This window comes from Corvus kubaryi, unplaced genomic scaffold (assembly GCF_017639235.1).
Source record: "Corvus kubaryi isolate FWS band 111438036 unplaced genomic scaffold, C.kubaryi_AGA036_p1.0 37302, whole genome shotgun sequence".
In the NCBI taxonomy this organism is placed as follows: Eukaryota; Metazoa; Chordata; class Aves; order Passeriformes; family Corvidae; genus Corvus; species Corvus kubaryi.
In genome coordinates, this window is record NW_024581095.1 from 165384 (window position 1) to 190711 (window position 25328).

General features: G+C 38.1%; 1 long non-coding RNA gene across 1 annotated transcript; it reads left to right on the forward strand.

Annotated features, from left to right (window-relative positions):
* The first annotated feature begins 1966 nt into the window (after window positions 1-1966).
* Window positions 1967-24596, forward strand: LOC121664623. Its single transcript, XR_006016049.1, has 3 exons — window positions 1967-13188; window positions 20601-20870; window positions 21168-24596. It is a non-coding gene; the product is annotated as an uncharacterized LOC121664623 (long non-coding RNA).
* The last annotated feature ends 732 nt before the right edge of the window (window positions 24597-25328 follow it).

Here is a 25328-nt window from a genome sequence, read left to right on the forward strand (position 1 = left end):
GTGGAGATCTGTTACTCCCTGTTGCTAATACAGTCAAGTGTTGATTTTCAGCTCAGTGACAGCTGCCTGGACAGAAGTTTAAGTCAAATGTAACTAGGTTTTGATTAAGTGAACAGTATAGTGAAGAAAAAGCTTTAAATGTCTGTGACATTTATTATTTATGCCTGGGGATACAGGAGAACTTGAACAGCTAAGTGAGAAAATGTTCCATCTACAGAACACTAATTGACTATATGAAAAACTTGGTCACTTCAGGTATCCCCAGAAGTTGTTACTGAGTCACAGGGTCACAGAATGGTCTGGGTTGGAAGGTACCTGCTAGTCCAAACTCCCTGCTGTGGGTGAGGGCATCTTTCACTAGACCAGGTTGCACAAAGCTGCTCCATCCAACCTGGCTTTGAAGACTTCCAGTAATGGGAGCATCCACAGCTTCTCTGGGCAATCTGACTCAGGATCTCACCATCCACAGAGTAAAGAATTTCTTCCTTATGTCCAATCTAAGTCTCTCCTCTTTTAGTTTCAAGCCATTATTCATTGTTCTGTCACTACAAGCCCTGGTAAAAAGCCTGTCTATATCTTTCTTATAAGCCCCCTTTAAGTATTGAAAGGCTGCTGTAAATTCTCCCTGTAGCCTTCTCTTCTCCAGGCTGAACAACACCAAGTCTTATGAAGCCACCCCTCAAGCCTGTCGAGGTCTCTCTGAATAGAATCCCTTCCCTCAAGCCTTTCAATTTGGTGTCATCTGTAAACTTGCTGAAGCAATCATATACCATAAGAAAAGAGTGATCAAAGCTTTTCAAGTCATAAACATAGGTTAGGGACATTGGTCACACATCCTGTGTTACTACTGAACAACTTTCAAGACAGTAAAAATAATCAGTGGAACAATTTACAAAGGACAGATGACACTGCAGCACTGGATTTATTTTCTTTTTCAAACTGATTCCTTTAGTCCTATCAGTGTTAGAATTTTTGTGAAAGTGGCAACATAATTCAAACTGGAATGACTTCATGTGACCTCTTTTATAGATAATCACAGTGAATCTGAATTCCTAATCTCTAAATCTGTGAGAATTTTATTTGTTATAAATGCCTGCACAAAACCAGGACATGCTAAATTGAAGGTATAACTAAGAATTATCTTAAGAGTTATCTACTAGATAAGAACAACCTCTTGAGGTGGAAACAGATGCCACATTTATATAGTGAGAGGTTTAACAGATGGTTAAAGTGTGAGTCCTGCTTTGCCAGGTCAGGACACTTCTGTCCCAGGGCTTGGCCTTGTTGTTCAGATCCTTTACTGTAAATTTTGCATGGTTAGCAGATGTGAATTAGCTGCTCTGATACAAAGCCCTCTTGTAGCTTTGTGGCCTCTTACAGGGAATCTGAGCTAAACCACTGTCCAGTAGCATGCAGTGGTTGATGTATTCCAGTTTGTCAACTTAGCCACAGGGCACAAGAGGAGAACTTTGACCCTACAGTGATTAAGAAAGAAAAGCTGAATCTACCTGGTGAAAGACATAAGATACTCAGCCTTTTTGTCTTTGAAGTTAATGGTGAGATACTACTTTCTCTTTTGTTTCCTAAACATGCGGTCAATGATTTAATATTTCAATATCTCAATAGTTCAGTATCAGCGATATTTTTTAAGCCAAATTGTCAAAGGGCTAAAGAATATTTAGTTTTTGAAGGTTGTCTGAAAAGTCATTTGGCTGGCTAAAAGTGCTGTGTGCACTACTTGTCATCCTGCCAAACGGAGAAAGCATGGGAGGGAGCAGTGATAATGTCTACACTCACTAGTATATATATTCTTCTCTGCAATTTTCTATCTATTAAACCAGCTTGCAAGTGGCACTGCAAACTCCCAGCAGCAAGGTACCTGTGTCTCTGAGTGCTTGTGGACAGCATTTGTGTTTTCAAGCTCCATTGAGCTGCTTAGAACTCAGCACTGAGGTGGGTCTGCTGTTACCAGCTATCTGAGCTGAGATTTTCCCTTTCTGTTAAAATATTCCTGGGCACTTCCTGAGCATGCACAAAAGGCCTTTTCTTATATTTTGTCAGACCTGAGAATATTTCTGACAAGTTAGTACTGAAAGAGCCTATTTAGGCTTTAAATGGCATTGCCTTTAGTTCTAAAAAGTACTGCATATCAGCAATGATCTCTTTATTGAGTCTTACTTCTTATTTTCAAAGTATAATTCAACAGCTGGCAACTGACATACTCAGAAGAGGGCTCCCCGCACCACCACTCTCCAGAAAATATAATGTCAAATTGAGTTAGTTTTTTATAAATTCACCATTATGTGCAAGGGAGAGTAAAGTTCAGTATTCAGTCTCACTCTGCAAGTGCAGTGAGCATAGTTCTGGCTCGTCATCCTTTTCAGTAGTCATTGATTTGCTGTGAATGCTAATAAGCAGTCAAAATCTGAATCTGCTGTAAACATCTTGTTTTGTTCCACTCTGTCTGGGTGTGTCCTTAGTTTTCCTGAGTGAATTCCAACACTAACTTGTAAGGCTAAAATTCCCTGTTGTGCTTTCTTTAGCAAGAAAACCAGTTCCTGCCCTTCCTGGCTTGTGGCCTCATTTCTGTTCCCAACATCAATTAACTTCTCCATGAGTTTTGTCAGTGCTGGTATTTGTGGCAGCATGCCACAAAACCGGTCACTGAAACGGTCAGACTCCTGAAAACACGTGATTTGCCTTCAGGCACACTAAAATGTGCAATAGAAGATAATAAAATAAACAAAAATAGTTAAACATAGCCTGAGAAGAGTCAAGAAAGATTAAACATATGCACTTCAGTTTGAGATATACGTTGCAGAGAAAGCTTGCAGATCCAGCTATTCTTTGCTTCCTTTTCTTCATAAAGATTAAGGGGCTGCTGTGTGTACAAAGTTATAGTGGTGTTACAGGAAATCCTAACACAAGACAACAGAGTATCTGGAGGGAGCATCGTGTGTAAAAGCTGAAATATCTCTAAAGTGATTTGTGAGCAGTGAGGCATTAGTGTGGCATTGTTCCTGCCGGCCTGTCTTAAGGCACTTTTAAAGTCAGGCTTTCTGCGTGCCCTCGATGAACCCCGACCGAAGTTGCAGGCTGTGATTTGCTTGGCTTTTTATCCGCTTTATTTCTCGGCGTCTTGTTTTCCTGCAACCCACCAGAGGTCAGTGTAATTCCAAGAATGGCGAGGAATAGGGCCGGGACAGTAATGCCAAGTTTCTGCCAGTTGCTGGGATTGTAGGAGTGTAGCAGCGATCTGTCAGCAGTGTACCTTGTCTTTTGTCAGTACCAGCTGAACTGGGGAAAGGGTATGAAGCCGGCAATAAGTCTGCGTGAAGTCACCTTAGATGGTGAGCTTGTCTGAGGCAGACAAGCCTCCAAGCATGAAGCTGGCTATATCTTTCAAAGAGTGTTAATGTCAATTAGCAGCTTTTCAGATATTCTGGAGAGCCAAAGAATGGCCTAATCTTATTAAGCTCTTGTCTCAGTGGCTCCTTCCCTTCCTTTTCTAACCACACTTGTTCACTGAATAAAGGTCCTCACCGGACTGCAATGACATGTCAGTTTCCTTCAAAAGTTATAATATTAATGGGAAACATCTTGGGACTCCTAGTAAATTTTTTTTCTCCTTTACTTTTTATTTTTTGTTACTGAATTTGTTTGCCACTGTATTTCCCTATTCAGCTGATTTGTGCAAGCTGTTTAGAAGTTCCTCTCAGCTTCTGTTGGTAGTCTTACTTGCTAAGTATGTTTAATTATAAAACCCACTACAATACTGGAACACTAAGAATTTTGTTAAACGTGTAAGAATTTTTTTCTGTTCAGAAATTTTTGTAGCCACTCAGTATCACAGGTCTCTTCATCTAGTTCATTGCATTTGAAGCTGGTTTGCCAGAGTGAGGGGCATTTCCTACCTGTTCTGTGATTTTTATCACTACTAACAAGACAATAGGCTAGGTTTTCCTGGACATAAAAAATGTTTTGAGCAAGTGTCTTTTCCCTGGTGATACGAATCCCCTGATTGCCTCTTTATTTTGTGGTATTTCTAGGACTCAGTATTTGGTAGAAATAAGTACTCAGGCTCAGGTAAATCAGTTATTAAAGCAGATTTTTGTGCACTCTGAGCATCCCCAAAAGATGACTCATTTACTAATGTGTGAATCTGGGCATCAGTGACAAATAACAGACCGCTCCCTTAAATATACTTTTAGAATAACATGTTTCCATTATTGCGTAAATAATTCTTGCAGTTGTTGAAAAAGCCACAGAAAGTCAGTATGGGAATTGCTTGGTTGCCAGCAGCATATATCTATTTACTCTTGAATGAAGAGAAAAACTTGAAAATGTGCAGGAAAATGAGACATTAGTCCTTGGCAGTGTCCACAGTTCTGCTCAGCAGCCTGATATGAGCTGCTCAGCTGCTTTGTGGGGATGGTAGGTGAACCTGCCCCAGATTCTGATTGTGAGAATTTGTCCTTTGTTAAGTCAAAGGATTTTAATCTTTGAGTAGATGGACTGATTCTTTTCAAAGCAAGATGTTTTTGTTTGTGTGTTGGCACTATCTTGCACTGTATATGGTAAATACACTACACTTGTTTTGGAAAAGTTAACTCTAATTCCTGATACATTCAAATATTCTAGGAATAGCTTTTATTTTCAAAACATTAGTTAATGTAAACATACGCTGCCTCATTTTTACCATCATTGTTAAGGCTTTGAACTGTTTATTTATTGTTAAGAAGCTCAGTCAAGGTGGGCACAGAGTAAAAATGGTAACTGCTTGTTTCTCTAAATTACCACCGTGTAGCAGTGGTAGTGCTGGTAGTTTTTTAGGGTGGTTTGTAAAAGAAATTTTCTTCTTTCCCCTAGAAGTTCAGTCTTATTATGGCACTTTTCACATTATCCAGGAGTAGTGTGTTCAGTTAATTTGACGCTGGACACTTTTGAATATGACTTCTAGGTTTTGTTTGAATCATTTTTTCAGGTTCTTGGAGCAAGGTTCTTTTCCTGTGGAAATGGGCAGAACAATAGTGAGAAAGATTACGGTATCCTTGCTTTTCTTCATGGTGTGTTCTCTTTGCAGAGTCTCTTGGATAGGTCCTGGACTCCCTCCTTGTTCCCTATTCTTTAATTTTTAATGGAAAGGAGTGGAACAGATCCAGCAACATTTGCTGTACAGAAAAGGGCTTGTTTATTCTTGTCCACATAATCAGGAGATGTCACCTGGGTACTCAAATCACCAATACATTTTCTTGGTAAATACGTTCCGTCTGCAACTCCTCTGGCTTTGTAAGAATGGAGCCCGTGGCTGTGTTGCAGAGTGATGCATCACTGTTCTGGCTTTTTATTCTGTATAGGTTTAGAAAGGGTTAACAATTCCCTGTGTGCTGACTGTGTTGCCAGTATTTCTCACTCTGAAAAGGGTGCTAGCATATCATTATGGTAAGAGCTGCTGTCTGTATACAAATGACGTATCTTGAAAATCACCGTGTCTCTGGGTCACTGGGAAGCAGGGGAACTGGAAGGAGAGAGATGTGCTGACAAACACATAAAGTTTCTGGTGAGAGGAGTGTTTAAAGATGTGTTTAAAAAAGTTAACAACTGACATCTTTCATCTGGCCTTTTCTGTAGTGTTCTGACATTTCTCTTCTGTGACCTTGCTAGAAGTTCCTAGTCCTAATGTACTTAGGAATTACCTAATTTGGACTAATAAAGAAAGAAGTGGTGCCCTTTTAAATCTAGAATATTATGATACATATCTATGTTTGCCTGATGACCACTTTTTCTAGTCAGTGAGCAGTGTTGTTTCACCTAATGGTGGCAGTGGGCCCTACTTATCCGCTAACCAGAAAAGCAGTTATGAATATAGTACAGTTCTCTTCTGCTTAAATGGTAGACGTGAGGCTTCCTAGAAACATGGAATAATCAGTGGCAAATCTTGAGGGATCCTTCGAAGGGAGGCAGCTAGGTACAAGGTGAAGATGATGTAACAGTTTATGTACCTTGTGACTTGCTTCCATGGAGCCCTTAGGAAAGAGGGCATCTGGAAGGATCCTGCAGGCTGGAAAAATTGCCTTGGCTTGCTGCAAACTGACCACAGAACTGGAAATTAGTTCAGTCCATGCACTTTTCTGCCTTCTTTCTCCATCCCCTTCTTCTGCCATGCACCTCATCTTTTGCATGGTTCAGTGTGTTTTAATATATCCTTTCTAAGTAGGATGAAAATTTTAGGAGATTCTTCTTTTGAAACGACAGCATGGTGTGATTCAGAGAATGAAATAGTTGTGAGACTGTGCTCATAGTTGGGAAATAATGCTGTCTGCTGGTGGTAATATACAGAATTAATGTTATTTTACACTAATGCTGTTCATTAACCCTCAACATTGTAGTTTCACTGGAAAATGTGTTGACTTGACATAGGCTAAGATAATCAGAGCTTTTCTTTCATTCTGTGATTGTGCACATCCTCTTTAATTAGGAAATTGCAGAGTAGAAGATCCTTTCAGGCTGCAGTATAAAAAATGTCAGTATTAATCTACAATATTTGTCCCATTCACTATGAGCAATTATGAGTGATGAATTATAAATGATAAATTATACACTGTGGTATTCATTTGTACTGCAACATGAATAGGTTTTCAATTCTTGTCCTGTGCATAAGAAAACCCCTGTAGCTTTATTCACCATGAAAATGGGGTACAAGTTTTCACTTCTCTTCGAGAGCTGTTGGCTTTCACTTAGTCTAGAAGAGCTGCTGGTCACAGGTGTCCATTTCATAGGAGAAGTTTGTGTTCAGGGTCCACTGAGGACATGCCCAGCTGCAATGGCAGGCATACACATTGATTGCAGACCAGGCTGAGCCAGCTGAGGCACTGGATACCTCACATACCTGTTCCTCCTTGCAGACTGCCTTCTCGTTGGGGTAAATGCAATGCCGAACTATGGAAGAGATAGAGTAAGACTTTGGTAGTGGGCTTTCTATTGACCCTTATAGCTAGCACTTGCTCAGAATGCTGGGGTTTTTTTCTGATGCTTGTTCTGAAGTATTGAACTCACCCTTTGCAGGCCAGAGAAAGATAGACTTCAAAGCCAAGGCAACATGGCATCACTGTAGTATACTCAGGATTTCGAAGCCTATATTCCCCTACGGATCTGATCCCAGAGCAGCCAAGTCCTGGTTCTGCACTGCAATATACCTGTACATATGACTCGATATGGGCATGAAGTTGGAAGCCTCTCAGAGCACCCTGATATCCATTTGGAGACAGTTTTCAAACATAGATGTCACTATTTCACTGTGCTCGTTGTCTATTTATTACTGTGTAGTGCTGGCTTTGTGTACCAATATTTACTTACTGTTTCACTCAGACTTCTAAATGGAAGACTCTGATGCTACCTGGTTGGGTTCAAATTTGTCATTTAGATGCCTGGAATAAATGCAGATTTCCAAATTCAATTTATAATTCCCTAGTGTCAACCATCTCAACTAGTTAAAATCCAGAATACATGCAGCTGCTCTGGAAGTTTGCCTTTAGACTGGCAACCAGTACTATTTTGTCCAAAATTTCATTTACTTAGAACTTAAAATCTCTTCTCTGTTTCAGGAAGTGACTACAGGAAAGGCCTTTGTTTCTCAACAGATCTGCTCACTAGATTCAGAAGGATAGGATAAACAAGCATTAACCAGGTTTTCCTCCTGTTAACCTTAGAGTTCACTCATCTAAAAGGAGTACACTGAGTCTTCTTTTTGTATATTCTTCATGAAGTTGCTTACTGAATGCCAACTTTTGTGTGTCCTTTGAAAACAATGGATTTCCCTGTTCCTGCTGAATGTTCTCACAATCGTATGCAAACAGGAATTAACTTATCTTGGCTTTCAAATCCCATGCTAAATTCAAGCTTGTCAGAAATTACTTAATTTCATTTGAACATACTGATATGAAGGTTCCAGAAGAATAACAAATGCAGAATGCCCAAAAGACCTGTCTAAGAGACATCACTAGAACAAAAAAACCCCAACCAAACAAGTTTTTTGCTTTAATATGGAGGTAGAGAATACAAATTGGAGTGTCTTAGTTACGACTGACACACTTCAGCTATGAATGTTTTTACCAGCCACAGGTGCCAGTTGTGCTTCTTTGTGACATGTTTGAAGACCACATGTTGCCTTAGCATACTTCTCAGGTTCCTCCTGCAGTATTCAGTCTGTCATCCTGGCAGTTGTGAACCCATGATCTCCTTTCTTCCTACCACCAGAGTTTGGCACATGTGTCACTAGGAGCGGTCTGAGAGGAGCATATGGTATTGCTGCAACTGAGGAGGGATTCCTTGTGGAAGTATGAGTGCTGGAAGTTTTACGTCACCTGGAAGCTTTTTTTTCTTAACAATTGTTATTTTTGCTTTATTGAAATGGACATGTCTGTCCATAAGCGGGCACCTTGCCATTGCAACAGATGGGTAGGAACATAAGTAGCCAGGAGAATAGATCTGTATACCTTTCAAATGTGTAACAGTCTGATTCTCAGAAAGCTGTCACTCTAGTTCTTCGTAGGGAACTTCCTTGGCATATGGCGATAAGGGAGATAGTCTATTATTACTCAATTACTTAAAAAACCCCAAACTATCAAATGTAATGTGCTGTGTTTCTTTCTCTAATGAATAGGAAGTAGAATGTCTGGAGATGACAAAAAGCTTCAGGTTTCTCTGTTTATGTGAAGAAGAGATTCTAAAGACAACATGGCTTGAAACCTCTATCTGTGTGTTCTAGTATGTGGTAAACACTAGTTGGTAGTCCTGTATTCCATGAAGTGTTTACAACGCAAAAGCAGACAATAGGTAACTGGTGCTCAAGCAATCAAGCAGCTGGAACACAGGCATAGCTAACACAGAGAATGGATATTACAGTGCCTATAGTATGTTTTGTTCATTCCTGGTTAGTATTACAGATTTTATGCTTAAAATAAAATTTTTTAAAGAAACTTTCCTCCTATAGATCTGGTGAAAACTACTTGCTTTTTATAAGCAAAAGCTGTCACTGAAAGAAATAACACAGACAGCTCAGGTGTTAGCTGTTGTGTTTGGCAGCACATTAACCAGCTGGCAGCTGGATGTTAGCAGCTGCATGTTCTATTTCTTGCCTTTGTGCGGGTGTTGTCTGAAGGTTGAGAACAAAGGACACAACCCTAAGAAGCCTGCTTCTTAGTTCTGCTACCCACAGAACAGCTTGTAATACTTACACTGTCAGATAAGGAGAAAATCAATATTTTCAAACCAGAAATTGATCCAATGAGAAAAGTAAAATAGGATCTTTCCTCAAGATTGATGGTTTATGGGGCTGGTCAGATCTACGTGGGGAACATTAGAGAACATTAAAACAGAACAATTAATAATATTGGATCATAACACACTAGAACTTTCTTTAGTGTTATAGCGGAATAGGAGGTTGGGTGTGAGTCTTGGCTTTCTATTTCCATGCACATGTAGAGGAAGGTATGACCTTCACTCAAGCAGACGCCTGCAAGGTGTTGTTAAATGGGGCCATTAAGACATGAACAGTAATGGGGTTTGAGCAGTGCGCAGCATTGCAGAACCCAGCTGCACAAGGGTTTATTTGTGGGACAGACTGCACAGAGCTCCACACTGCTGCAATTGCAGTTACCCCTGGAAAGTCTGCCGTGGTCACCTCCAGGAAAACTTAGATAGCAGGGTAGAGATGCCACTGCCCATTGCACGCAGCCCCAGAAGTGAGTATTAGATAATTCACTTGCCCTTGAAAGGGAAGCATCAGAGTGTGTGTGTGTGGGCCCTGCAAACTGATAAGCATTGATGCTGAAGCCTAGCCAAACATGTTCTCCGGCACAGCCTAATGCTCATGCTGGAGATGCTTTTCCAAATTCTAAATTGCTCATGGAAAGCCTTTCCTATTTTTGAATCTAATCTCCTTTTTCATTCTTTACAGATGAATTAAGTAACATGCAGGGTCCAAATTGCAATCACTTGTTATGTCTAGACTTTTTTCATATATCCCAGTATATACCTCTTCATTTCCAGTAGTGCTCAGAAGACCACTCAGTAGACTCAGAAAAGAATGGAGCCCTGAACAAAATCCTTAAAATTTCATTTCCTACTTTGAGAACTTGTCTTCTGAAAACCTGATCTGTAGTGAAGAGCTAGTGAAAACAGATTATCTGAATTCCTGCAGGGTAACAGTGCCATTAATGATATGCTTAAGGTTAAATGCATATAAATACAAGATCTGGGCCTAAGAAAGTAAGTGATTTGAAAATAGAGAGATACAATTAATTCTGGATTTTAAAGGTAAACTGAGAACGTGTCCACATACTTTTACATCCTTTATATTGCTGTTACATAGCTGTTTAAAAATTGAAAGCAAAAGCAGGTTCCAGTTTGCTTGGGAGTGAAAAGCACTTAGATACAAGACAAGTTTGTTACTGAAAGAAAAATTAAATAATCAGATATGGATTTTAAAGTAAAGAATAAAATAGCTTCTAAAGAAGAAATATAAGCTATGTGACTGCTAGAGTGATTGCATAATGCAGGCAAAAAAGCTGTTTTCTGACCATCTCCAGAAAAATGCACTTGAAAACATATAGGGCCAGGTCATCATTTTATTTGTTTTTGAGCATTTTTCCTCTCTCTCTCTGAGTGTTGTTGCTTTTGTTTGGTTGGTTGGTTGGTTTGGCTTGGTTTGTTTCTGTAGAGCAATGCATCTGAGGTAACATTGAAGCCATAACTCAAGGAATTTTAGAGGGATGGCTGTATTTTAGGCCTAGGTTAAAAAGAAGTCAGAGAAAGCACTGTTTCTAGTCGAGGAATATTTTTAAACTTATGTCACTCTGCCTATGGAATAACTCCACTGAACTCAGATTCAAAGCTGCAGATTTGCACAAATGTTAAGTCATCTCAGAAGCTAGGTATTTGTTTATTGTAATATCTGAACCTAGAAAGATAAACAGTTACGTTAAATAGGGACCACAGCAGGTTAGGATTGCAGAAAACTTAATTTATTCAGCTCAAAAAACAAGGACTAGCCACTTAAAATTCCATGTGATTAAGGTGACTCATTCTTGGCAGTATCATACTACACCAGAATGGAAAATCATCTTGATTTGTAATACTAAAGAGAAGCTCATATATACCATAATAAGATGAGAATGAGTATATGAGAAGGACTGATGTGTATTGGTTCAAGTTTATTGAAAATTTGGACACATGTTTTTGCTTGCTCTGAAATAATCTGGGAGAATTTCAGAAACACTTGCTATGCTGTATCATTAACCAAACAATATTTTTGCGTCACAAAATGGTGTCCTTGCATGTGCCTTTTTATGCAATGTCATTCCATCATGGTGTGTTTTGATTTAAGTGAATCATTGCACAACTTCACAAATGGAGCTGTGATCTAAGAAGAGGAAAAACACACGACTCTATGAAATTAATTTTACTGGAGAAGTACCTTCTTGGTCATATAGGTTAACAGATGGTAGAGATGCTGAAGATGATATGGAGGGCATAATATTAATATATATCTATTTGGGCAGGTTCATAGTGTGGAGGAGTAATGGAGTTTTTCCCTTAAGTGGTGGAATCCTTAAAACTGAGATTCTTCCTCCTTTTTGTTTTTATCTCTATGCAAACACCTACCGGTTTGAATGTATTTTTAAAGTAGCTTGTGAAATGATTTTATTTGTTTTGTTTTAATGTAGGATTTACTGTATTCAGAGTGGAAGAAAATAAAATTAAAAACGTGCAGAGCCAGACCTCTTCACTTTCATGCTGAAGACAGCCTTTATTTAGACAGGATTTCCAAACAGTAATGGTGCCAAGGCTTGCTGACTTTTTTGCTGCAGGTCACTATGGTTCATGGAATTATTTTCACAAAATGGAGCTAGTGGGACTGTTCACTGAAGTTTAGTGGTTTGTGTGCTTTGCTGTATAGATAAGACACCAAAATCAAGCCTTTGTTTAAAGGAGGATAGTCACCATGTGTTTATCTCATTAAGGTCTTGATAGAAAAGGTCACTTGCAGGAAGTAGGTTAGGTCTGTGGTAAAAGGTGGCACTACAGGTAATGAATATTACAAGTATACTTGTAATTCCCTGGATTTGTAATATTGGTAAGCACATCCTTGAAATTTTTTTAAATAAAAATGTGTAATTCCATAAAATACAAATGGATCGTTACATTGTGGAAAAGAGAATATCATTCTTGTTTGGACCTGTCATACTTGTATAGTGCTGCAATACTAAGGGGCTTTTCAGGGAAAACCTACATAGAGACTGGCCCATGCTCCATTCTGTGTCTCCTACATACATATTTATGTGAATGCAGGATTAGTAATCTGTTTGACCCCCTACAATTCATCTGGTGACTGTAATCATGATAATGTGCAGTTCATGTATTAATTTACCCCTATGAGATTTATTCCAGATTTTGAAGCCTCTAAACACAATGAATGATTACAGGAAAAAGAGAGCATGACAAGAAAATGTTTCCTTCACTTTTCTAAAAACTAGTTATGTAGGAGCCTTTTTTCTCAAAAATAGCCTATGTTCATGAGCCATTATTAATGTCATTTAATCCAGTATTTGTTCTAGCCTTGGATTTTTTAAGCAAAGATTTGCCTTAAAACTGCAATGTTTAGTATATTTGACAACTGTAATATTTTAAAAGACTAAAAATATAAAATCCATAACTTTTTAGAAAAGGTAGCTTATATAGTTTATTGATGGCTTTACAATTTCTCTAGTACAGTGATTTGAATACATGATACACAAGAAAAAATGCTATAAGAGAAAAGAATTGCAGATGCTATACAGCATTGTCGTATTTTAGTGTTCACAATTCCTATTTTTATACATATGGTGCGTGTAGTATATAGAAGTAAGATGACATGAGGAATTACATAAGACCTCAGCTGGTGTTTTTTTAGTAATATTTAGTAGTATTCCTGATACTTTTTTCTTTCTTTCCCCAGGAATGACTATTGATACAAATGTGTATGCGATAGAAGAACAACTGACAACTGGGCTTGCCTTTAAAATACTAGAATTGGCTGTTCAGGACTCAACTGCCCTCTGTGTTTTCTTCATACTGTTTTCTTTTGTTGAGATCCATCAGCACAGTTCTGAACTGGGGTTTCATCTAACTCTTGTGACTTTGACTCATGTGAGTGAATCAGCCATTCTAAACATCACTTGAGGAATCCTGTGTATAGACTACCAAGCAAAGTCCTTCTGTGGTACAAATGTGATGTGACAAACATACTTTTTTATCTTAGATTCTAACATCTTAACATCTCTGGGAGAAGGAAAAAAGATAACAACAGAAGCTGGTTAAATGTACTTAAAGATGCGTTCTTTCACAAGGAACTGATAGGCAATAGTCAAATGAATTTCTCAGGCAAACACTCTGAAACACTTGAAATCAGCATTTCTCTGCAACAGATTGAAGTAGTTCCTGGTGACAGTCTTTTGCAAGTAAATATTATTAGCACAAGGTGACAGAAAACAGATTGCCTATGCAGGTACAGAAAGCAAAGGAGCAGGGCTATGCACAAGACCTTTGTCAGAGAGGAAAATGTTACTGACAAATAGAGGGCAGAAACATTCACACATGAGCTGTGTTTTCAGTAACTTAGTGGGATATGTGAAGTAATGCTCCAGAGCAGTGAACAGAGTACTTTTCTGGGAAGAGCTGCTGATGTTCTTCACCTTGCAGATCCTCTAAAAAGCACTCTGGTAGATGTGCTTTTTATTCTTAGCCATAGGGTGTTGAGACCAGGCCTGGGTTTCATAGTTAGAAATAATGCATAAAACCTCAGATTGAAAACCAGTGACCATGGCCAGTCTTTTCAAATGTGAACTCAGTAAACTCAGATGAAAAGCTCTGTTCCTGGGATTTGATGTAGCATGTAGCTGATGCTTAAATGTGGGCAGCTCTAAAGCTCATGCTGAGCTTCAAAAATTGGCGACAAGCAGAATAAACACCTGAAGCTGAAATACTGGTTGTGAGTGCAATTTTTATGCACAGACACAAAAAAGGTGAATACATTTCCTCTGACTACACTTAAAATTGCCTGGAACCTGGGGCAGCTTTGGCCTGCAGATCATATAGCTTCATTACCATGACTCTGAGCCTAAGTTAATAAGCTGTGCTGAGCAAGCTTGTATCTCTGCACCTGTCTCCAGAACTCCTTGAAGCAGTAGAAAAAGATATGCGTCCTTTGGGAAAAGCTGAATACTTCTTTTGTGATAATTGCAAATGCTGCCTTTTAAACCTGCCCTATTAATTCTAAGGAGGTTTTCAAATTGGTGAACCTAGAAAATGGAGCTTGTGTAAGAAGAATTTATCCTGAAAAAGAAATCCAGCTCATTTATTTATGTGGTAATGCTCCTTGCTTCATTTCTTTTAATCTTGTCATCCTCAAAAGTTGGGTTTTTTTTGAATACAAAGGTATCCCCAAACCATAATTTTATTTAAACTAGTTTCCATGTGATGACATCACAGTCACTGGGAGGTACTTCACCATAAATTTTTTCTTTCCATCTAACACTCCACTCATCTGAGAAACTTGCTCTTTCTGCTGCTGGTCATTCAGATAGTGATACTTTGAAGTTAACAGGAGTTTGAGTTCCTCTGCAATTTTCATGATTAAACCTACTAAATGTGGAGACACTTCAGTTGCAAGCAAAACTTGTTCATATTTGAAATAAATTTGACTAGCCTCACTTACAGTAATGTAATGTTTTGTAAGCATAGGCTTTCAGTATGTGCCCCTATTGCTAGCAGTCAGGAGTTTAAATTGAAATAATTACCGTCACACTACCATTGTGGAGTCTGTTGTAGTGCACACTCAGGTATTTTGTAAAATGAATGTAATAGGCATGTATTTTCTCTTCTCTTTACTAGAGATCTTGCTTGATAAGCTCAAATAAAAAGCAGAGTACATCTGAATCATACTTTGGTACTACTTCAAACCTGCTATTCATGAGTAAAGAAAAGTTGTCATGGAAACTTGAACTGTGAGATGCAAGACAATAATTTTATTCAAATCCTTTATTCAATGAATATGTTCTCTTGCTGGTAATTAAGTGTGAATTACTTACGGTTTTCTTGTATTTTTCTGTTATTTGAAATAAGTTTCTAAGCAATTTCTATTAATGTAATTTCTAAGTGCTTCTTTGCACATATTTAATATATGACATTGAAAAGGTTTATTAGTTTTGGTTGAAAAAAGTCACATGGTAAGGTGTGTTACTTTTCCCTATGCATCAGGTATGTTTCCCTTTCAAAATATCCTTTTTTTTCTTAAGTTCGTATTTTTGATCTGAATACTTCTAATTTTTGGATATTCACTTAACAGACCATCTTCAGGGAGACATTCCTGTCTGTGCACCCATTTATTATAATAGTTGTTGAATATAAAAAGACAAAAGGGATTGAATTTGTCAGTTGGGCATACTTAAGTAAGCTTTCTTGGAGAACCTTTTCCCAGGCTGATTGATTAATTAGGAAGCAATTTATCTGACAGTATATTACCTTAGTGCTTTAAACAGGATCTATGCAGTGAAACACATTTGTCATGAGAAATTTGTCATGTAGAATACTGTACATTTGGGAGTAGTCATTAAGTTAGGATTTATTTTTTCCCTAGTCTATTTAAAAATTGTAACCAATTTTTACAGTATATTTTGTTGATACTTTTTTTCCAGGTAGGTGTAAAAATTTTTCTGTTATATGAACAAGTAGGTCTACAGGTGGCTATTTTTATAAAGACTGAAGCTGAAATACAGCCAGGTATTTTTTGGAAATTGATGCAATGTGAATAATTCAGGCTGCTTGGTTTTGTAGTGTGTTTTCATGATGACCATAGTAATTTGCTTGATGTTGTATTTAAAAATTTTAACTTTTTTCCCCTAATGGTTAGTAAGTGTTAAATATACTGGGCTGACACTCATGGAAACTACATTTGTCTGTGAATTCAGTTTTAATCTAGGCTGCAGAGCTTCTCCAAATGAATTTCTTCAAACTGAACTGCTCTCATGGGCAAGTTTCATGTGCAAGTTACATTTAAGAGTGGAAAAATTCCTGTTTCTTCTCCACAGGTCTCTGCAGTCACCTCTGTGTTCTGACTTTTTATGTGACTTTGTGCTTATTTACCCCCCGATTCATACTGCTTTTTCTTCCTCTGTGTCTGCTAATTTACATGAATTTTTGAAATGTTTTTCCACTACGGCTGTTCCTTGATGTTGACATTGAGTGTACCAAGTCACTGGTGTTAAGTGTGGTGTAAATTAATGCTGCTCTGAAGAAGTGTGGCTGACAAGTAGCTGGGTGGCCCAGTAGCCTGACTGCCTTTTCAGCAGTTTCAAAATCCTGGGAGATGGGTTGGTTTTAGTAGCTCCCGCTCCTGTATAGGGTATTCTGGAAGTAGGACTCAGGTCCAATAGAAAGATTTTGTCAATACAGTGTTCATGAGTTTAGCGGAGTAAAAAGATTTTCCTAACAGAGCTGCAACTTTATATACACATTTACTAATGTATACTAGTAGAAGCCTTGTGATTTTGTTGTTGTTTTGGTTTGGGTTTTTTTCTCAATGAAGTGTATCTCTAACATTTTTTAACAGTATGACACTGACCAGAATTTTTGGACATGTGGTTGCAGGGCTAACAGCATCGTGCTTGAAGAATTGAACTTCAAGTGATGGAAATGGAGATGCTAATTGATAAACAAAAGTTAATGGCAAGGACTGTCTTTTCTCTCCTTGATATGCCTTTCAGTGATACAGGCTTTATCTACATAGATGAACCACTGTATGTTGACTTTTTTCCTGCTCTGAGATTGAGACAAATAGTTGTGTAGTTTCAGTTGATATAGACATGAATAGAACTTGCCTTCTTATGTAAAAATCTTGTCTATCTTTCATTTTGTGGCTGTGGTTTCTTACCACAGCAAGATCTGGCTTGACTTCAGAATCATACAAGTAATTGCTTATTGATTCTCTCTAATCTTCTGGCAAGTGATCTGTGAAACTACTAGTTCAATCCCTACCTTATTGTAAGCTTTGTCAAAATCACTATTTGTGCTTAGACAGACTTTGAAAAAACATTGTCTGAAAGAGATCTTATCCAGACAGCATTTCAGATCCTGAAAACTCTCATAGCGCAAACAAAATAAATAATTTTCCTTTTTCAGAACCTGATGTTTAAGAGATCTTGCTTAGAAGACAAGTAGTTTATGCTTAAGAAAAGGTAGTGTAAAGTGAGTTAAAGAAAATTACCTTTTTCAGAGGCTTTGCTTTACTTGTTTAGAAGATTAGCAACATGTTTAAATAGGCTACATAAAAACTCTGTCTAGTAAGAAGAATCCGGTGCACTTGTAAGGAAGAAAGGAAGAATTAGTTCTCCACTGTTTCTTAGTTACTTGTAGAACTTATTTGTGCAAGAAGAGAACAACTTTATGAAATATCTTGAAATAAATACTTTGTCTTCTGTAGATAGGAGTACTCAATAGGACACCAGTTCTTCTTATAAAAGAAAGAAATTACCATAGTGAGCCATATGTACAGTTACCTGAGCAGACCAAAACAAATGTTCCATGGTGTTCCATGTTCCACAGTTTCAAACTGCTAGCAAAAATCTGTGTCCAATTTACTGGTGTTTATTCAGAGAAAAATAGCATTTCAGAGTAACAGTAGCAAAACATCATCTTTAAACTACTGTGAAGTCCAATGCTTGATCTAGTTTCTAACTTGAGGCTATTTTGGAACTAACCGTTGTTTTATGCATGCTGTGAGGGGTTGGAGGCTTGAGGTTAGAAGGCCCTTTTGAAATAACAAGACTTCCCTATTTCATGGCTTAAGTGTTTGTGATATTAGATTTGGACATCTACATTTATTCTGCTCATCAGACAACCTCTGTAGAGGTATTATATTTAACATTTGTTTAATAATCTTTTTAAAGGAGTGATAGCATAGATTTTATTTCAGCTGGGCTGTACACAAAACCAAGGTTTTGGCCTGTTTGGAACCTGTGTCCCTATAGAGACAAATATTAAGTACTAGCAGCACAGTGAGTAAGATGGACATTGTGTGTGAAAGATGGGCTTCATTAGCCAGGATTCATCTTCCAGTGATTATTCACTTTATGCACTTGTGAGGCCGCACCTGGAGTACTGTATCCCGTTTTGGGACCCCAGTACAGGAAAGTTCTTGCCTTTCACTCAGGTGAGTGAGCAAGTGAGGTCAGCAGTAGGTGCTTTGAGCACATAACATATTCTGACCGTGGGCGGGGGGTTTGTTTGGCTCAATTTTCAGAAGACTTAATTCTTCAGCTGCAAAATGAGGGCTCTTTACAAGATGAAACCCCACTGCTCCCAGGGGTGTGAGCTTGAAGGACAAAAGGCAACAGTCCCAACTTGCAGCAGAAGAGATTCTAAGTAGATATAGGGCAAAAAACTGTTAATTGTGGGAGTGATTAAGTACTGGCACAGGTGCCCCATGAAGATGTTGAATGTTGATCCCTGGAGATTTTTCATTGAAGGCCAGACACTGAGCAACCTAATCCAACTTGGAGGCTCCTTGGAGATCTGCTTTGGGTAAGAGGTTGGACCAGACAATATGCAGGGACAACTTAAGTGATTCCATTTAAATAAAGGATAAATTTGAACAAGATGAGGAGACAGACATATAAAAAAATTCCCAAGTGCTATTCACTTTCTATGGATTTTGTGTTTTTAAAGTCTTTTTCTTGTATTTGTTAGTGGTGAAGATCAAGTGATTTAAGCAGTACTTTGGATAAAACCTAATTCCATCAATAATGGATGTCTTTGAAGAAAAGCTAATTTATTTTCTTTTTTCTATAAGTAGATAGAATATATTGAAGTAAAATTTTAAGTGCATCAGTGTAGTATTTTATGTCTTGTCATCTGTTTATTGCATTTCAGATCATCCATTGCAATTATCACAACATCTGAGTCTGGGAACATTAGTGATAAACAATTAAACTTATTAGTTAGCTAGCTCTAAAAATAGACTTCATTCTCTATCTTTATCGGTCATCAACACCTTTGATGGAATTCTAGTTTCATTTCCCCCTTCAAGTGCAGAAGCCATGAAACTACCCAGAAAAGTAACATACAGAGAAGAAAGTTTATCATAAAAAATAAAAGCTGGAAAGTGTAAGACAATTGTGTTCCATGCACCATCTACAGTAATTATATCCTTGGCTCTCCCCTCCTGTAAGAAAGGAAAAAGCTCTTTTGCTGACGCTGAACAGGTGGCCAACCCACCATGTGTGGAGATAAGATCGGTGGAGAGGAATCAAAGGATCATTTTGATAATGACAATTGTATTTATTTTTAAACAAAGATGTTTAGTTTCAAACAGGTCAGGTAGGAGTCAATAATGGGCAATGCAGAAAACTAAAATAACTTTCTAGCTTTTTCTGTAAAGTTCTTTTAATTATGTTTGATTTATTTTTTCTTTGATTTTGGACCCTGAATTTATTTACAACACAGTCTCATGTGGAGGTGTGTTGAAGAGAGAAAGCTTTTGGTCTTTTGGATGGACTATAAAACATGCTGTCTTGTTCATTTCCTCCCTGCTTTTCTTTTGTACAAAGCTTCCAGCTGTTTCCAAGCAATGATTAGGTGTTGGTTATAGTGAGAGAGATGGAAAAGTCAGATAATTCAAGAAAAGGTATGAGTAGGGTTAAGTTATAGAATGCCACCCATCTCCTGAGAGGTGGGGAAAAAGGAGAAAGAGAATGGGAGAAAAGTAAAACACGTGATTAAAATTGTTCCATGGGCAACTATGGTGTTTCTTTTTTCTATCCATTTCCAGATCTAGACCCTACAATTACTTGAGAATTAAATAATTTAGCAATTATTTAAATAACAAATTATGTAAAGCTTAATTAACCATAATACACCCATCAGAAACACGAACAAATGTAGAACAGCAGGGAATAGATCTACCCACACAAATTCTCTTTCCTCCCGAAAGACCTAGCACAGATAATTGCCTTCCTTTTGGTCCAAGTGACTAGAAAACATTTGGGGCTGTTAGGGATATTCCAGTGAGGAAAAAAGACCAAGCAGTGAGCTGAGTTAGTTTGTTCTGGTTTGTTTTTTTGCAATAACACAGAAAATTTGGATTCTTTTTGAGCAGAGGAGTAATCAAATAATATCCTTCTCATACAAATAATATCCTCGTCATAGTCTTTTTGTTTACGACCATCCCTGGTTTTGTACCTCTTTCTATGCCCAAGCAAATCTGATTTTTTTGGTCTTTATCTATTAGCATCTCACTCTTTTTCTAACTTAAGTGCCCAGCATCCATTCAAACTTCAAATAAAACCATATAAAATCCCTTTTACCTATAGCAACAGAATTCCTTTCCCTCTTTGGTGAGGGGAGATGTCTGAACCAGGTTCAATGAGATTTAATTCAGTGTCTAACAATACCCACTGCATTCGTCTAAAAAATCCCAGGCAGGTTTTATTGAAAGATGAAGATGTCCTGGAGCTTAGGCCATAGAAGAAAATGCCTGCCATAAGTTCCTTTCTTTTATTTTTCAGAGTTCCAGGTGGACCAGCACCTTTGGCAGATGCATTAACACTATCCCATGTGGAAAGAGTCATTTTTCCAAATCGGCAGCTCTCACACTATTCAGATTCGAGCTTATGCTGTTAAAAGTCACCTAGTATCCAACAGGTAACTTACTAAGGTCAAAGAGTGTCAGTAACCACACACTCTCAGGAAGTGGTATGATTGAAAATCAAACCCACTGCTACCTTTTCAAGTCTGGAAGAGGAAACCTCATTAAGATCACACTGCAGTACAATAAGGTGAGTAAGATGTGGATAACAGCAGAGAGATCTAAACTCAAAATCTGTGTCCTAGGACCATGAGCAGACTTAGATGGGAAGGAGCTGCCTTGGCTATTGCAGCAATATGATTCTCTTAACCACCTGGGAAACTAGCTAATGTATTTTTAACAAGATAAAGAAACATAAAAATGTGAGAAGGTATTATTGTTAAGTGGGAGTAGAATTCAACTGAATAGGTGAATTTTTTACAGGGGGGCTGGAGCAGCAAGTGCGAATCCCAGTGTTGAAGTCATATTGTCATCCCCTTTTTCCCAGGTTTCCCCTCCTGGGGATCACCACCTTTATGGCAAACATCTGGGTGATGACCAGCGAAGCAACTGCCCATCACAGCAGCAATATAAAATTTGATCCACATTCGACTCATATTCCAGTTTGTGAGCTGCAGTGATCACCCGTTGAAGCAGCTGTACTTGGTCTTAAAATCCCTACCCACACCAGATGAGGTGGCTGAGCAGATACAGGATGATGAAGCAGGGTTGCAGCGGAATAATAGTTTGCAACAACACTGAGTTGAGCTGTCAGAAAGTCATACAAATTCTATCAAATATCTGGAAAGACGAAGTGGAAGCCTGCCAAGACATAACCTGTCTAGGGCTTGGAGAATTCAAATGATTTGGTTTTGCAAACCTGCATAGCCACTACACAGGTTTTTGTGAATTTCACCAAAACTGGAAATAAATGATTTTTTCATTGCCTTCATCCATGTGGAAACATTCTATATCATGGGAAATGTTCTTTGAGAATGCAGCACTGATGGGGCCTGTATTAAAAATGTGCTTTAAATCAAATGGGAGAGCAAAAAGGAATGAAATACAGATTGTAAAGAAAGCAGGTGTCATTTGATGTGATCTAGTTCAAACTTGTAGTTGTCTCACCCTTGTACAAAGATTTAGCAGAAGCCTTCAGGATTAATACAAACCAAAATGCTGAGATATTTTTATTGACTTAATAATCTTCTTTCTGAGTGATGGTTGAGACCCTCAGAATACATAAACCAAAATATTTATACTGTATTCATGCCTGCTATATAGCTATCTAATTACTATTTTTACACAGCTTTGGTGACTATGAGTAAAAATTGACTAAAACCAATACTGTTTTGTTGATGTTGTGTTTGATTTTGCTGTTGTTGTTTTGATTTGGTTTTGGTGTGGTGGGTTTTTTAAGATGCTTGCTGTTTCAAGAGTCATTTCAGTCTATATCCCAGTAATAAACACACAGCAAATCCACACTGTAGGTTTGTGATCAGTGTACTAGAAACAAAAGTCAGGAGCATAGATGTTGGAAAGGCATCCTTTATTATGTGTACATTTCTTTGAGATAATTTAGGGGATATTTAGATATTTGCCTGCAAACCAGCCCCTCCAATATTCTAAGATAGGTCCAACAGTAGGAATACGGCTATCCGAGCTCTTACCCAGGCTCCGTTTTGGTTTTAGCTGATCTAGATGCAGCAGTTTCCATCAGAAATCTTGTAAGAGGTTGTCCTGTACTACAGCTGTTAGCACCCCAAATTCTTACCAGATCAAATCAAAGTTCTGGATGTGAGCTGCTGCTGCTGAAGGGGAACACGCTGCTTTTTTGCCACTATTGCTTGGTGGCAGCAGAGAGTCATCACTTTTTAAACTGCGACATTTGTCATCTAACATTGACAATATCCATGAGTCAGGGTGTTTAGCACAGCACGTGCACACTACAGTGTCCCATGGGTTCTTGAGATGACCCCCTTACGGCTTGCCAACTCATGGTTTTAGGCAGACCAAGTCCTGAGCTATGCAAACAAGCCCTACACCTCTCTCTCTCTATATTGCACATATTTCTCCTTTTATTTCTGGAGTTAGATCTAAGGAAATCAGTATGCTTAGCTCACCTCAGAGCACAGTGGGGCATTGCTTAAACTGACTGATGTCTTGCACATAAATAGTGAACGAAGGTCAGATAAACTTAATGTATGAATGCAAATGCCCCTGTTGAAGCAAAGAACTCAGGCAACCCAGGCTTGATAATTTATCTAGTGCAGCATTTTTGCTGGTAGCACAGCTCTGTCTCTGCAGTGTGTTGTCATCAGTTCCTTTGTCCATACAATCATTATTAACATTATAAAAGCCCCATGAGGCCCCAGTCCTCAGCACTTTACCAATGCCACTCTACGGTCAAGAGCCCTGTCCTGGAGAGCAGTCTAGGTCTGTGGGGTACAATACTTCCTTTGTCTAGATTCTATAGCACAGCAGATCCAAGAAGATTCACATGTGCCTCTGTGAGAGGAGAAGGCTTGGACTGGTCACAGCCAGTCTTGTGTGCTTTTTATTCCTCTTATTTGCCTTCGCTGTTTTAACTTGTTTTATAGGTGCAACTGAATTCTCAAGCAAGATTGAATTTTTATGCCTGAAATTGTTTGTTATACATTTATACTGAAGTAATACATCTACATACTGCTGTTGTAAAAAGCATTGTTTTGTGTTGTACAGAAATTTGTGAACTTGCTTTATTGGCTCTTGTCAATGCCACAATAAAATCCATCTGTACTTGGAGCAAAGAGATAATGCTTGGCTGAATACAGGAATATTCCTCTTTGTAAATTCTTACTCTCTTTCCATGAATTAAGAATTATTCTTTACCCCTGTCTGTTATCTTGTCTTCATGGTCTGGATAAGTTTTTGGAATGTAAGAATTCAGTCAACATTAACTTTGTTCCTCTGCTTTGCTCAGTTTAAAACTGTTTCTGTGACAACAGGAAATTAATTTTTTGAAGAAAAGTATTGGTCTCTTGAGGTTTCCTAGAAGACCTAATATTGTTATCTTCCATAAAATGACAACAAATACAGTCAATTATTTTGTTGAACCTTCCTGTACTGCAATTCTGTTCATATATGTATAGTTACTGTCTAATTGGATATGCACTTGTCCTGCAGATAGTTGGTTTCAGACAGACCAAACAGTGCATTGCTATGTCCACAAACGAAGTGTTAATGTTTTGCTTTATACCAGACTTACTTCATGTCAGGATGTATATCAATAAACAGCTAGTCATATATACATGTATAAAAAATTGCAGAAATTAAACTCTTTCACACATTTACAAGGGGAGGGGATGAAGTCTCACATGATTTCTGGTACGTCATGTTGAGCAGCAGCTAACACTGCAGCATCCATGGTACACTTAATTTCTTTGTCTCTACAGTTGACCCTGCCCTAGATGAGAGAAAGTTGATCACAGGAGAAAATGGGGCCACAGTCTATTTCTTAAGTACAGCTCTGCAGTGAAAAGGATGGGATTTTCTGTACATGGTTTATGTTGGTGTTTGAGCTGCTGAAGTACTGACAGCACTATCTATAATTCAGTGATAAAAACTGTAACACTATACACATGAATGGCTGCTGTTCAAATACCAGGACGTCCTCAGGCTAGACCACTGATATCAAGAAATATTTTTATCCCCATCCGACAGATTCTGAAATCGAAGACGGGAGTGACTGTATCGCTTCAAATCACACTGCAATTTAGAAAGCACCCATGAGTGTTTAATATATGTTATATAATAGTCTGTATAATTTAGCACATGTATTTAATATGTATTAAACATTCACTGATAGTTTCTAACTTGCTGTGTGATTCACAACTGTGTGAATCCCTTCTTTGGTTTCTGAATATATAAATAATAAACCCTTCTGGTTATATTTTAATATTTTGTTCTTCTGTTTTTTTTTTTTTTGTATTCTGCCCTCTGGCTGTTCTTTCCATGCACCTGGTAGCTGCCATGTTTTAAAAGGTTCCTTCTTTAGCTCCATCAACCTATCTGCTGTGGGCACTAAGGAAACAAAAATCTGCTAGGAGAATTTCTGAAAATCTTCTGTAAGTTGTACTTGAAATTAAAGTACCTTTAGACTTGATCTATGAATTGAGTAAAACATTTTAATCTGTAAATTAATCAAAAGCCTATGGTCTCTGACAATTCTGTGTGGCTAATATTTTATTCTGGGTTTTATAACCATATAACAAAGAAGCCACTAAAACCGAACATCTAGCAAAATGATCTGGTACTCATTCTTTCTGAAAGAATTATACCACAAATGTAAACAGATCAGAGGATATTTAATTATTTAGGTTTAGATTTCAGGTGGGACATATCCAAAGTATAATGTGAAGACAAGAATAAATTCTTTGCACCTATGAAAAGACAGGCTGCGGAGTCAGGCATAGCACATTTATTTACCATGCAGAGAATATTTGCTTCTAACTCATTTATAAAATTCTTCCCTCCAGCGAGATGGAAGTAATTTTGTGGTCAGTGGGATCTGTTGGATGTCCTTTCCTAGTTTAAGTGTTAGATATTGTACGTGAGGCATGCAGTCCTGTGTGTAATGTACTCCATCTGTTACAAGACTGAAAGGCACATTTGGTGCACGCGCCTGCCA